The sequence below is a fragment of the Eulemur rufifrons genome, chromosome 28 (genome assembly GCF_041146395.1).
Source record: "Eulemur rufifrons isolate Redbay chromosome 28, OSU_ERuf_1, whole genome shotgun sequence".
NCBI classification, from domain to species: Eukaryota; Metazoa; Chordata; class Mammalia; order Primates; family Lemuridae; genus Eulemur; species Eulemur rufifrons.
The window spans coordinates 53,761,715-53,777,034 of NC_091010.1; positions in this window are offsets into that span (position 1 = coordinate 53,761,715).

Consider the following 15,320-nt stretch of genomic DNA (forward strand, 5'->3'; position numbering starts at 1 on the left):
AAAAGACCCCCAGGTCACCTGATTGGCAATCCCCTCTTTCTCCTGAGATAACCCCTAAATTTTAATTGCACTAAAACCTAATCATTCTGAATCCAATGCTAGTGTTCTTTGCACCACTAGCAGTAGACATGGGAGTTAGCAAATCCTTTGACTGTATTTGTGAAAACTCATCATTTAATTTAATAATGCAGGTATTTATCCATTTTCATTTGCATAGCCACTAACCATGGGCAAGAAAGAATAAATGCAAGTATAATTGATCACCTTGTCAGGTTCAACAAACACCATATTTATGTGCTAACAGTCTCTAATGAAGACAGAAAATATCATAAATTATTCGATTCATGAATACATGTATTCAGCAGTTATTTATTTGGAGGCTATTTGCTAGTCAGATCACCTAACCTTAGTGCTGAAGATTCAAAGATGAGTAAGACATGGTCTCTCTTGCCCTAGCCAGCTCACCCAGTAGAGATGAGGCTATGGGAAGGTAGAAATAAAGTGCTTTGGGAAATTGCAACTATCTCTGCCAGAGGTGCCCCTGAGGGCTACACACACCTGACGAGGAGAACATACCCTACACTAGGATGCTGGAGCACACACTAGCTCCTTTAAACTGCATAACGATCCTGTGAGTTAGGTACTTTTTTACCCTTTTTTCCAGCTGAAAAAAAATTAAACTCAGCGACCTCAAGTTTTCTAAGCCACACAGCCAAAAGAAGTAAAACTATAACCATTAACCATAAAATATTTTAATTAAAAGTCATTTTAGATCACATTTCATACAAATATTTTAAAAATGTTTAGTCCTAAGGGAGTTCAAGAGATTGTGTGTTGCTATACTATGAAATTATTACCACGTGCTATAACAGACTCCCAAACTCTAGTGGCTGAGCACAATACAGTAGTTTATTTCTTGCCCTGCATAGTAACTCAAATGAGTTTCTTTGGGCAGGTAACTTCCATGAAGTTCATTTATGGACTCAGTCTTCTATCTTGTGGACCTACCCTTAGAGTCTAAGTGTTCTCTGATTAATCATTCACATCCTCAGAGCACGTGGACGTGCATGTGAGATGCAGTAATGGCCCAGTCCTGGGAACAACACATTTTGCCTCTACCTCCTCTCCATTGGCCAGAACTTAGCCGTATGGCCACATCTAACAGCAGGGAGGCCAGAACATGTAGGTGAACCATATGCCTAAGAGGTAGAAGAAATGGATTTAACTGATTTTGATAAGCACATAAAAAATTCTGCCATCATGTTTAATAATATATATACATAAATATGATGTTTATATATTTGTATAAATATAAGCCTATATGCATATACCTGTAACCTGTATTATATATACATATACATTTATGTGTGTATAAATATATATGTATATACTAACCTAAATTAAAGCAGCTATATGACCTATATGAGTCACAAGTCATCACTACCTTTTCTTCAGCATTTTTTTTTCACAAAGTTATGGAAAACATAAAATTAACGACCAGCATACTGGGTTACATCGTCCAAATTATGGCTAATGTCCACAAGGAGGAAATGGCATTGTCGAGCATGTGTCTTCCATTTCTCCTTTCCAAAATCCGGAAATATAGAGATTTCTTTATTTATGTTGGTAGTGATCCTGCTTGACATACAGTCCTGCCCCAAAATCTGTTGACTAAGCCCAGAGCTTGAATATATAATGCAAATCAATGTGTGGTTTAGAAATAAATTACTATAATTCAGGGTCAGTAGTCAGCACAGTATGAGCATTAATAACAAGGGTACAAATGGTGATGATTAATAATCATTAGAAAAATTATACATCTCTTCTGTGATTTTATCACAGCTTTTTCCTAGATTGTTCTAAACTCTTCTAACTTTCCTCACCTATGCATATTCCTAACAAGAGTAACAGAAATTAACTATACCACTGCCTTTTAGTTCTCTTTTCTAAAGTCCTCTGCCCTGATCTGTCTTTGGCATTGTTTCTCAAAACAGAAAATACAGGAAGCTTGAGAAGGGCAATATGATTCAAAACTTTAATCTACACACAGAAGTGCTGGCTCTGACCAGCACCATCCAGCCACCAGATAACAAACTACTTAGTCCTCCAAAGATAAAAATGCTAAGCAAGAACAGAGTTCTTTCACAGTTGGAGGTTGAGGCAAGGTGTTAATCTGAATTATCAATAAGAAAGATTGAACATATAAATAAGAGAAAATTGGCAATGGTCAGAGCTGGCAACAGAAAAGATACAAAGCTCCCTTCCAATTCTTATTTCTTAACCTTCTCACTATCTTCCAAAAAGAGGGAGAAATCAATCAAGTAACATTCAGTGAGCACCTATTATGTGCATGATGCTATACTGCTCTACAGGAATAAAAGCAAAATAGAAGGCATCATTATTTTCACTGTCTATATCATTGTCACCATCCTCGTTATCACAGCTAACATATGTTGAGGTTCCAGGCACAGCGCTAAGAATCTTATATGCATTGCCTCATTGAATCCTTACCACAACCCTACGTGGTGCTGTATTCACCAGGACTCTTCCAATTACAAATTAGAGGAGCTCAACTCAAGCTGGCTTAAAAAACAACAGCAACACATTATATTACTGCTACTACTCTTACTACTGCTAATAATAACAATAATAAAGTAAATTGGGCATTTAACAGTTCAAGGAAATGGGAAATGTGGATCTCAATGCAGTATTAGATCAGGTTTGTTTGCTCTGTCTCCCCAACGCCACCCACTATTTTTTTCTTTATTTATTGGGTTGACTCTCTCTCATCTTCCATGCCACCTTCCATGCTTGTGGCAGGAAAGGTGGATACCTGAAGTTGGCCTTGCTTTCTCCAGCAGACAAATTCCAAGGAATATCTCTAATTGTTCTGTCTTGGATAAGTTTATCCTTTAACCAATCACTGTAACAACAGAAATAGAGTTCTCCAATTGAACAATCCTGTGTCAATTTGCTCAGTCCTCAGAGCCAAGGAGTAGGGTCCCTACCTGGTTGTTTTTAATTGTGGAGGATTCAAATAAAAATATATAAGTCCACTGGTGGTAGGTATATTATCTTGCCCTTTAACAGATAGAGAAGCAAAGAATAGATTGGTCAAGTAATTTGTTGAAGATCATCCAAGTACGTGTGGCAAAGCACGATGTTATTCCACGTCTAACTCCAGGACTAATTTTAACACCAATGTTCTTAAAAACAACTAAGCCACACTGCTTACCTAGTTCAGGCCTTGGAACTGTTTACAACCTATGGAAAGGACCATTACCATACCAACTAGCCACTCATATCTTGCAGCCCCTAAAAAAGAACTAGAATTATTAATATCAGTACATGGGAAGCTTGCTTGAATTGCTTTTGTTGTGTTGTTATGATATAAAAGCTTTTACCCCTGGCTTTGAAAGTTTCAGATGCATTTGTGGGCTTAATTTTTGCATACTTCTTATCCAGTGCAAAATCAAAAGTCCACAATGTAGCACTGGTCAATAAGACCCCAGTGAGTAAAGAAAATTGTGTTAAAATACATATACAAGTGAGAAAAATAAACAAATATTTCAATCATAGCTAGTGGCTTGGAACTAATAAGGAGATTATATTACTAGTCATGGGAAAGATGTCATTTCACATGTGCTTCGTGGAGTTGGCAATATTCCAGGGGCTATTTGCAGGGATGGCTACTTATTGGCAAGTTTCCTGACTGTCCCTGGGTTAGATCTCTGGAGACCTGTGGTTGGATTAACAGTGCTTTTGTTGCCCTTTTTGAAACGTTTACTCAGAAATTATTCCCTACCTACTTGCAAAGAAGGATCTGAAGTGGTTTAAGGCACAGTATCTGCTATACCAGTGCTGTGTTTTCCACTAACCCAGACAAGGGACAACAAGAGCTGGTCTGCTCATCCTGGCCAGGGCAGCTCTGGGTGTGGGAGGGAACAAGGATAGAGAATTGTTAGTGCTGTTTCAAACTGAAAACTCATCACAGATAATTGCTGAGCTTTTGCTTATTATTAATCCTTTCACAACTACTCTGGTGCTTGGCACACACTCAACTGGGGATTTTCAGGATCACCTGAGAATCTTATTTAAAAAGCAACTTCCCAGGTCCCGCCTCTAAGAATGAGTCAATGGGCTTGTGGTGAGGTTTAGGAATCTGAGGGGAGCCTAGTAGGCTGAATTCATGTTTTTAGAAATAGTATAATGAACGATATTCTCTGACCAATTAATATCCTGTATATAATGTGTTGATCCATCGGTGTCACCCATTTCTTTTTCCCACTAGCACCTACTTCCACCCCACCCCGCTACTCTCATTTCAATCATCTCCTGTTCATCCCATTGGTGAGGGAGGGAATTTCAGAACCTCTGACTTACAGAAACAAGGAGATATTCTTCGTTTCCATGCAAGAAGGGATTAGTCTCAAATGTACACATAAGTCAGCTGTGTGAGGGAACCTAGCATAAGAGTGTGTGTGTGTGTGTGTGTGTGTGTGTATAAAATAAACCTCCAGGAAAATAAATTATTATTTATCTTTTCCAAGCAAAGATCAAGATGAGATCATGTTAACCAAAGGTTGGTACCAAACAGGAGGCCTTGATAATTAACTCCCCCCACCGACCTCCCCCTGCTTCTCCATTTATAAACTTTTTTTTTAGAGGAGGCAGTATTATCGTGAGTTTCTCAAGTCACATAAATCAATTCTACCTCATTTTGATTTACATCCCTCAATTTCTCTCCAAAACATTCTTCTCCTGCCTTCTTTGAAGCGATTTTCAAATTAACCCTATAAGGTTTGCCCAGGACTAGGGTTGTCACATCTCCAGGGAGATGGAAAGACCGGTGGCACTTTGTCCATGGGTGATAATTATTAAAAATGAGTGATGTTAAGCCATCACGATAAAAGGAAATAATATTTCATACATCTCAAATGTAATCTATATGTAAATTTAGCCAGCCTACTTTTAAAATGAGTAATTTGTGACTATTTATGTTTTGCTATTTATCTGTGAGAGATTTATGCTTTTAATTAATGGCTTGAAGCGGCATTCTTATATTTTATAAGACCAGGTGTTTGTCTGAGAAGATACAGAATACAGACCCATCTTCTATTTGAAGACAAAAAAAACCCCACTGAACTGCATCTGAGCTAATAAAGAGGGTGAGGCTGATCTGAAGGCAGCTGATTTTCAGTAATTTATATTCAAAAGGCATTTGGGAATCTTAAGAAATTTCTTCAAATGTACGATTTTCTAATTACTGAGTTCCCAATCCACATGAAATATAAAAGACCCATGATGGCTGAAATGTTACATTGCTTAGACATGGGTTTATGTTAGAAGAGCGGAATAAAAGACTTTCATTCTTTGCATCCTCAAGTCTAGCACAATGATGATGAAGGAATAATATATTTCCTCCTCAGGCTTCTCATACCTATTTTCTTAGAGAAGAAATCATGCAGAGGAGCAATTAGGATAATAGCTGCTGTAACAAAACAAAACCAAAAAACCCAAAGGTTATGTGACTTAACACATTAGATGTTTGTTTCTTATTCAACAGACCATCCTTTTATCATGCTTTTTAAGGAATCCTAAATTCCCTCCATCTTGGGGAAACACCATCCTTCAGACCTAGTTGTGGTCTACACCCAGCGAGCCCAAGAAGAAGGAGGGTATGGAAACGGCAGGACCATTTCCTAAGAGATTTGGCTCCACCCACATTCCATTCGCCAAAACCACCTGACAGAAAACGTGCTCACAAGATTGGCAGCCAAACCACAGCATAAAAAGCTCTACTTTGCAAGAAGAATACACATTTTAGTGGATATGTAAGTATCTCTGACATAAAAAGAACCATAACACATCACCTAATATAGTGTTCCCAGACCTGGCTGGGGACTAGCATTACCAGACCCTGGCAAGTTTACTTAAAAAAATATATACAGATTTCCTGGACTCTCCACCCAGAAATCATGACCTTGGAAGTCTGTGTTAAAGTCCAGGGAGAAGCATTCTTAAGTAGTCTACCAGGTGATGCTGATGCTGCCTGCCCAGAAGCATGGGATTCTGTTCCAGGCTCTACCCCAAGACGGAAACTCAGCCAAACCCACACTCAAACGCACATTTCTCCTGAGATGCAATGTGGGTAAGATCCTGAATCAGGATCTAGAAATTTGTGCTTTAACAAGTTTCTGGATAAAAAAGATAGTTAACTGTTATTGAGCATTTACTATATTGAGTGTTATTAGAGTTTAAAATAAGAAAACATATTTAACCTTCAGACAACTGTATTAGCTTGGTATTATTATCCCTATTTTAGAGAAGAAGAAACTGAGGCACAGAGAGGTTAAATAAATTTCCTACATTTACAATAGTAACTGGAAGAGCTGGAAATCAAACAGGAGCATCTTCCCCACTAGACGATTCCCAGGGGAATCAGACACATAAGAAAGTATGAGGACCATTGAAATACAGGTGAGATATGCAGAGGCTTCGGAAGAAGGTATTCCCAGCCGCATGTTGAGAAGTAAATACAGTAACTAATAATGTTTCTTCTTCTTGTTCTCAGATTTCAATCACCAGCACAGGTGTTCCCCCGCCTCCATAGATATGGACCACTATACTGAAAGTCTCAAACATACTTCTTCATAAATTAGTATGAACTCACAATCTGCCCCTGTCAATTGCTCCTCTTGTTGTGTTTCCTATCTTAATGAACAGTGCCACTTTCTCCTCAGTCATGTAAGCCTGAAATCTGAGAATTTTGTCCAACCCCTCCCTCTTCCTCACCCCTCTTTATTGAGATCTAATTAATAGTTTTTCCTATAGGTCTGCCCTTCCTAACCTCTCTCAAAACCCTTTACTCTCCATCTCCCTGTCAACTCCTCAATCAATGCTATCATCATCTCCCCAGAGCTGTTGCAATAAATAGTCCCTTCAATCCATTCCACACGCTGCAGTGATAGTGGTCTTTCTAAAACATGATGCATGAAATCGGGCATCCTTACCATTTCCTTGACAACACTGCATGTGCTGCCCTGCCTGCCTCCCAGCCTCAGCTCAGACCACGCTCCCCACGGCCCCACTCCAGCAGAGTGTCCTTCCGTAGTCCTCACCGTAGTCCTCGTTTGACTTCTCTCCTTCAAATGCCCTGACCTCTCTGACCAGAATGCCCCTCTCCACTTGCTTTGGGTTAAGTTATTTGAGTCTCCTAAGCCTCAAGTCCCTCATCTATAAAATAAGAATAAGCACAATCACAGACAATGATTATTAAAATGATAGAATAAATTAAGTATATATATATATTTCATAATAGAAGTTCATAAACTTTGGTTCTTCAATACAACCCATCATTTTAAATTTCTCCTATTAATCTTCATATCAAAATGAAGCAGCCATTTCTATTGTTTCTCTGGTTATTTTTCAAAGGATTTCAAATTTAAAAAAAAACTATGAAAAGATTGTTTGTCTCACTTCATAAATTCATGAAAATCATATTACATAGCCCTGTGAACCAGTTTTTAATTATTGTCAAGTTAATAAGATTCTTCAGAAGGTAGCATTTTGTATGTGTTAGGTTGTTATCATTTTCAAAACTTCTACTTTTTTCTATAAATCTTTTAATAAATGCATAAAATAAATAATAAAACTGAGACATTTTCATGAACCCTGACATGAGAAAAAGAATGAATATAAATAAATGAGCAAGTCGAAGAGCATTAATTAGCATCTAATTTATAAGAGCAGAGTGTAATCCTTAGTAATTTGACTATGAATTAAACCCCTATGTGATGTATAAGGTAGACGCATTGCCAAGCGTGTATGATATGATGTATGTAAGATTAATGTCACCCTAATAAAAATACTATCAATGAAAATGGTTTGTTAAAAGAACAAAAGTTTATTATGTAAAAAAAATTAAGATCAGGAAGTCTGGCTGGTACTATGAGAAGAAAATAAAGAACTAAGTTATCCTTTATGTAAGAGAAAGTTAGAAGATTGAGATTCTGGGAAAAAAATGAAATGTTATTTATCTCCAAAACAATAATGTTATTTAAGTCCTGAATTATTAAAAAAATTCTGTTAGTATTATCAGCCTGAAACATATTTTTAAAATTTTTTGAAATAACTATTTGATATTAAAACTGGAAGCTCTGGGTATGAAATGGCTTCCTCAGCAAAACTTGTCTTTAAGAAATCTAATATTAACTAGTTAAATTCAACATTTGGCAGTATTACTTAATTCTCTCATGGGAGCTCATATAATTCTTAGTTATGTTCACTATGAAAAGTTCTAGGAGGAAGGATTCGTAGTTTTTTAGCAGGAAGGATATCATAATCAGATGAGGGAAGTAAAGTAAATGACCTTGAGCCAGCAGGTGTGAGTGTTACTTATCACCTGTGCAGTTCTTAGGACCAAAAGCCTGGGCTTTTGGACTCAGAAAGCCCTGGTCACTCCCCCCATGGCCCCTTGCTGGCTCTGGATTTGGGAAGGTTACTTAATCTTTATAAACCTCAGTTTCCTCATCTGTAATATGGAGACATTATACCTGCCTTGCAAGAGAATTGAGACAATTAAATAAGGTAGAGAGAAGGAGCCAGGATTCAAACCCCTGGAGTCCGACTCCAGAGCCTTTGCTTTCAATCAACACTTCCTAACATTGTACCCAAACTGGCCAACCAATATAAACAACAAAATTTGGCCCTAATATGCTGCATTCAAAGACTGAATCTGAATAGGGGAGAACAGGAAGTCAGGTGTGTGAGGCATCTGCCAGAATCCGTTTCCTGGAAGTACTTGCAGAGCCCATACAAGGTCTCAAATCTAGACTGTTTTATTTTTTTACATCTACTACATGTGTTTAAATAACCAAAAGAGGATTTATTGGTACAACAAACCAAGCACTTCATAAAAAAATTAATATATGTTTTGGAACATTCTCTATACAAGGAAGAGGGGAAGGGAGAGCTTCAGAATGGGATGCATTGTTCACCTGGAGGGATGGCAGGATGTCTAGAGAAAGCAGAGAGGGAAATTCCAAGAGGGAGGGAGAGAAATAAAACCTCAGATGCTTAATTCCTAAAAGGCAGTCTCACCTGATCCATGAGGTTACTTTTTGTGGATTACAAAATATCCTCCTTCCAGGATACAGCTGCCACTTGCCTCTGAGAAGGGTGCCAGACTGTAATTAGTATCTCACATAACTATAGGTACGTCCCACTGAGAGAGTTTTGTGGAAGGATAAGCAGTCTAGGTGGCCATCTGACTTTTCCTTACTCCCCACCCCAATCCCAACTTCTACTCCTGGAGAGCTCTCCAAGGTTCTGACAATTTGAAGTCTGCCATTCATGTAGATTTATTCATGTTAATAGATAAACTCTTGGTCAAGATAAAAAGTAAATCCCCAAATATACCTTAGTCTGTATTACTGCACTTAGATGTATAACTAGAGCACAGTAGATAACTGATGAAAATTTGTCAAATTATTGACTGACTGAATTGCTTTTTAACAACCCAATAGATCCATATAGAGAATCAAATGGGCTATCTTTAGCAATTAAAGGAAACACAAAGACAGTAATAAGGTTTTTTAGGTTGATAACTTTTTTATAAAAAAATTGTTAAGGAACAAAGTAAGATGGGGTAGGGAACATGGATTGTTGACTCTTAGTCAAACTTTCTGATATTCATCCTTGTAGAAAGAAATATAAAACATTCCTTAATACCCCCATACCCCTGGGTACTTCCACCCTAACCATCTGGAAGTCATCATCTGGCTTTTAGATGTAGCTCCTTAGAAGTTTTTGAATGGATAACTATAACTGCTACTGTTCATTGCATTTTCACCATGTATTAGATGCTGTCCTTTTTGCAGCTTGTCTAATTTAATATTCTAAACAACTTGATGAGGTTTATATTATCATGCTCCCATTTTATAGTTGAGAGGAAGCAAGTCTCAAGAGGGTAAATAACTAATCTAAGGTCATTTGATTAATAAGTTGGGGATACAGAACTTCACCCCAAGTCATCTGATTCAGAACCCATGTGCCTGACCAGGATAATGGTGAATATTAACCTCTGCTCAGCCACAAGAGATTTAGATACTACCCATTTGCCTACTCATTGAGGATGAGAAAACAAAAATAACTGCCAAATATGGTAGAGAATTAGAGATGGCACATGATTTAAAATCTTTAGGTCAACTTCTTTTAGATTCTGTAACAAAAGGTGCTCAAGTACAACACAGATGTGTCCTGAGCCAATAAGTATGAGGAAAGATTTAGTGGGGAAAATATGAGAGTTCTATACCTACAGAATTAAATATAGGAAAATGGGTGCCCTGCCAAACTTTAGAGGAGGCACTTGTCCTAGGAACTTTCATCTTATGATGGAGAAATCTTGCTCCCATAAAGAAGTATGTATAATCACTCAGGAGATCAGCAGTAGATCCACAATGAGAACTCATGTGTTTTTACTTTTTATCTGCTGTTCCCTTCATGATTTTAGGTTACTTTATTTCCCTTTAGAATGGCCTGTTTGATGGAGGAAACTCTTGCTGACTACTGGTGGGACATGCACGTCCACAGAGGTTGTGCAGATCAAAATCTCTTTTCCTGTCTGACTAAGAAGAATGTGTCCTCAATTATCTCAAACGCATGATTTATAACATGAGAAAATGATTAGCAGCATCATGCAACCTAGTCCTTAATATGCAGGATTTTAGATCAAATCCCATTATTAATTTGGCATTTGTTTCAGAGTGATAGTTTTCTGGTCAAAAAGAAACAGAAAAACATACTTATTGTCCTTCTTCTTTGATGCTATCAAATCTATACATGATGTTTGGGGGAATCAAACAAAATATTTTTTTCTTTTTGAGATGGCTCCAAATACTTCCTAGAAATAATTATAAACATTAGGGTTCCCATGCAGTATGTGGTCTTTTTTATCATATCACCGTAGGATATTAGTCAAGTAAACTGCTAAGGTGATCCTGCTTTCCTGTAGATTCCAATGCCTTTATCTGTCTCATAGTTCCAATTACCTCTTACACAGTATGTTTCCCACATGCACATTTATCTCCACTTGTGCTACCTGCCTCCAAAAGAAACAAGCTTCCACCCACTGGTGGGAATTCAGCTTTGAGAATTACAAAGTTAAACCTGGAGACCCTGGAGATGAAGGAGTAAAGCTTAACATTTCTTAAAAGACTGTAATCAGAAAGTGACCACTCAAGAAATGTTATTAAGATCTAATCCTTTGAGGAGAGGGGAAAAAGGAAAAGAGAAAGTTGAAAGAATTAGGGAAAACACCCAAAATGGAAAATAAAATTCCCTTATTGATTCTTCTCTGAAGTTAGTACTTGCAGACAAAGCATGTTGTAGTGGTTTTTTTTCTAGCTAAATTCATAACTGAAAGATTCCCAGAACTGAAAGATTCAAAGAACAGGTACTCGAACTAACCCTCTTAAAATTAATCTATCAAATCACCAACAACTATTTTCCCATTTGAATAAGGTCTAGCAATATTGATATATGTATACAGCAAGGTATAGTTTGTTTTGTTTTGTTTTGCTTTGTTTTTGAGACAGTCTCACTCTGTCATCCTGGGTAGAGTGCTGTGGCATCAGCCTAGCTCATAGCAACCTCAAACTGCTGGGCTCAAGCAATCCTCCTGCCTCAGCCTCCCAAGTAGCTGGGACTACAGGTGCATACCACCACACCCAGCTAATTTTTTCTATTTTTAACAGAGACAGGGTCTTACTCTTGCTCAGGCTAGTCTCAAACTCCTGAGCTCAAGCCATCCTCCCGCCTCAGCCTCCCAGAGTGCTAGGATTAAAGGCATGAGCCACTGCACCCAGCCCAGCAAGGTATAGTTTTACACAGAGAAAATTAGTAAAGCCATTTTTCGTTGATGATATCTAAAGCATATTATAAATGCAATAAAATTGTCACTTTCAAACACTGCTGGCATCACAGTAAATTGTTACAAACTTTCAGGAAAACATTACGATAAGGCATATAAGTATGTGACCCTTCTTGACCTAGCTAATATGTTTCTTGTAATGATCATAAGTAAATAATATCAAAAAAGTTATAAACACAAGAATAGCAACTACATAATGGAAATGAGCTACTCTTCTAACAGTAGAATAATAACTACATCTTATCAATATACGTGGACACAATTGAATATCATCCAGTAATTCTAAACTATTGTCAGATTTGTAGCATTATGGCGTTTGCTTGTAATCCAGTAATTTAAGAGGAGGACAATGCCTCAGTCACGCCATTAGCTACAATCAACAGGGCAAAATCTGGCTAATTTCTGCATGTAAGAAATTCATTTAAACAACATTAGTCACTGGGAACTGGGAAAACAAGGCTGGGATGCTACACAGCCACGAACAGTACAGACAGCCCAAGGAAAACACTATGCTGCTGTCATTGGTCACCAACAACTCACCTGCACTGCTGGCAGCACCAGTGCTAGGGTCTCAACACAAGCCTGGAATCACCTCTGCTGCTCCTCGGAAAATTAGATGTAACTGCCCCAACAACTTCACTGCCATCGCTACTGGGTGGGATCCTGTGCAGTCCCTGTAACAGAAGTCACCAGTTTCTTATTTCATACGAGGTAGGAGTTTCTGATTATTCATAGACAGCACCTTGGATTCAGAGGATGTCATAAAAGCAAGAATGTGACATTTTCAACTACTATAGTGGGAAGAGGACTCTGTCTGGTAAGTACTTCTCCAAAGATAAAAAAGACAAGGGTTAGGTTCCCCATGTATATAGAAATAATGACAAATATCTACTGGAGACAAAATTATATTATACGATAGTTACAACTAGTAAAACCACTGCCACTGGGGAAAGACTGAAAGGTAATCAAAATAGTATTTGGGTTCATACATTGAAGTTTGGCTCATTTTCTTATCTATTAATATTAATATTTACCAGTGTTCTATATTTTTCTATATGTTATTAAAATACACTTGATTTGGGGGCATCCTTTCATCTGTTGAACCAAAGATTAAGTTTCTGATGTCAGGGGTTACATATTTTTTTTAATCCAAATATGTCTTCTCTTATAGCACCTTAAGTAGGTCTCAGAACATATAGAGCATTTAGTAATATTTAAAGAGTGATACAGAAAGAGAAAATAGGAGAGGTGGAAGGAGGAAAGGAGTACATAGGAGAAGACAAGAATACATAAGTGAATGATTTTATGTGGAGTTAATAAAAAATTTACATAGAATTGGGGATGGCCACTAGCTCAGAGATAGTTTCTTCCTCCACTTCCTCCTCTTCAATCATTTCTCCATCATCATCATCATCATCGTTATAATCATTGTCATTATAATCATCATCATGGACATGATCATCATCACTGTGACCACTATTATCTATTTCTTAAAGAATCTGACATAATCAGTTCTGCCCATTCAACTCAATTATGATTCCTTTCTAATTAGTAATACAAGAAAAAATTGTGATTTCTTTCTAATTAGTAATACAAGAAAAATAATCTATAAATCAGGACAAATGTTCTCAGACTCAAGGCCAAATTAATATTAATCAAAACTTTAAAACATGTGAAGAAAACAATTCAGCTATCTCACTGAATTCCAATTTTCATATTTTGGAAAGTGGCTAGATAGGTAAGCATGGTAATTAGGTAAGTAGATTAGACAAGAAAATAGGTAAGGCAATTAAGTGATTAGGCAAAGTAATGAGGTAGGTAGGCAAGATGAAATTTCCTCACGTCACTATTTTTAGTCTCCAGCTTCTCAAACTCACAAATAATAGAAATGATGATCTCGAAGGGCAAACAGTGGGAAGGGCTTACCTAACCAGCTGAGGTTTGGGAACCTGAACTCAAGCGAACCTTCATAGGAGGCAGAGGGAATTACATCCGTCACTGTTCCCTGTCCATAACTTGAAAACATTTTAAATAGCATGCCTTGCCACACAGTGTATCTTGATTGTTCATCCCCTTAGTCCATAATTACCCATCACTGTGTGAAACCCTTGATTCCACACAGTAATTCCCTTAGCTCCCAGGGAATCTGCTATTTGGCTCCCAGGAGCCCTCTTGCCAAATGAGCTGCCCAGCTGTTTGGGAACCGAGCTCAGCAGCAGAGAGAAAAAAGGGCAGACATCAATCAGTTCGATTAATGTGCTCCTCACTAGCTCTGGGCAATGTCAATTTTGCTACTAAAATCTTATTTGAAATAGGCCCAGGAAGATCAACATTTTAACCCAGTAGTAATTACTCTTGGATAAATGGATAATGCTGCTAATTTTTTACCTATATGTCTACATTATGTACCACCAAGGGGTTTTTTGTTGCTATTTTTTTTTTAAAAAACACAGGCCCACCTCAGATGCTATAAAAAATTTTCCCTAGAAGTTAAGAGAAAGAAACAAAAATACAATAGATAACAAAGTTTTTCTATGATCAGTAAAAATGATATATTCAGCTGCTGTTAAAAACATTTAAAGAGGACCTATTTCCCCTTGAGGCATGCATAATCTGTGGTAGAAGTTTGGAGAAAGACAACAAGGTAAAGTGGCACATATCAAAAATCAAAGAATTTAAAACATATATCAGTTACAATGTGCAAAATTATGACCTCTCCGCTCCCCGCAAAGGTGTCCACATCCTAATTCCCAGAATGTGTGAATATGTCACCTTACGTTGCAAAGAGACTCTTCAGATGTGATTAAGCATCTTGAGAAGGTGATGTTATTCTGTAATAGCCAGGTGAACCCAGGGTAATCTCAAGGGTCCTTGTAAGAGAGAGGAAGAAAAGTAAGAGTTGGAGAGAGAAGATGTAATGACAGGAGTAGAGGCCAGGGAGGAAAGAAGATGCGATGATTCCGGCTCTGAGAATGGAGGAAAGGGCCACCAGCCAAGGGAATGTGCAAGCAGCCAACTGGGAAAAAATGCAAGGAAACAGTATCTTCTCTGGAACATTTACTATAGAAGGAGCACAACCCTAGTGAAACCTTGATTTTAGCCATGAGGTATTTTTCAGATGTCTGATTGCCTTTAAGATGATGATTTTGTGTTGCTTTAAGCCACTAAGAATGTGGTCAATTGTTACAGCAGCAATGGGAAACTAAAATGCCTGATTCTCAGTGCCTTCCCTCATAAGGACAACCATTGGTTACCTACTGAGGGGTCTGGAAATAGGCAGCACCAGCATCAGGGTAGTGGCTAAACAATGTGTTCAGAAAGCAAGTTCTTTGTGTTTTTCTATTTTGCCATCCTCACAGTATTGATTTCCACGTGTGGGCCTGTTTGA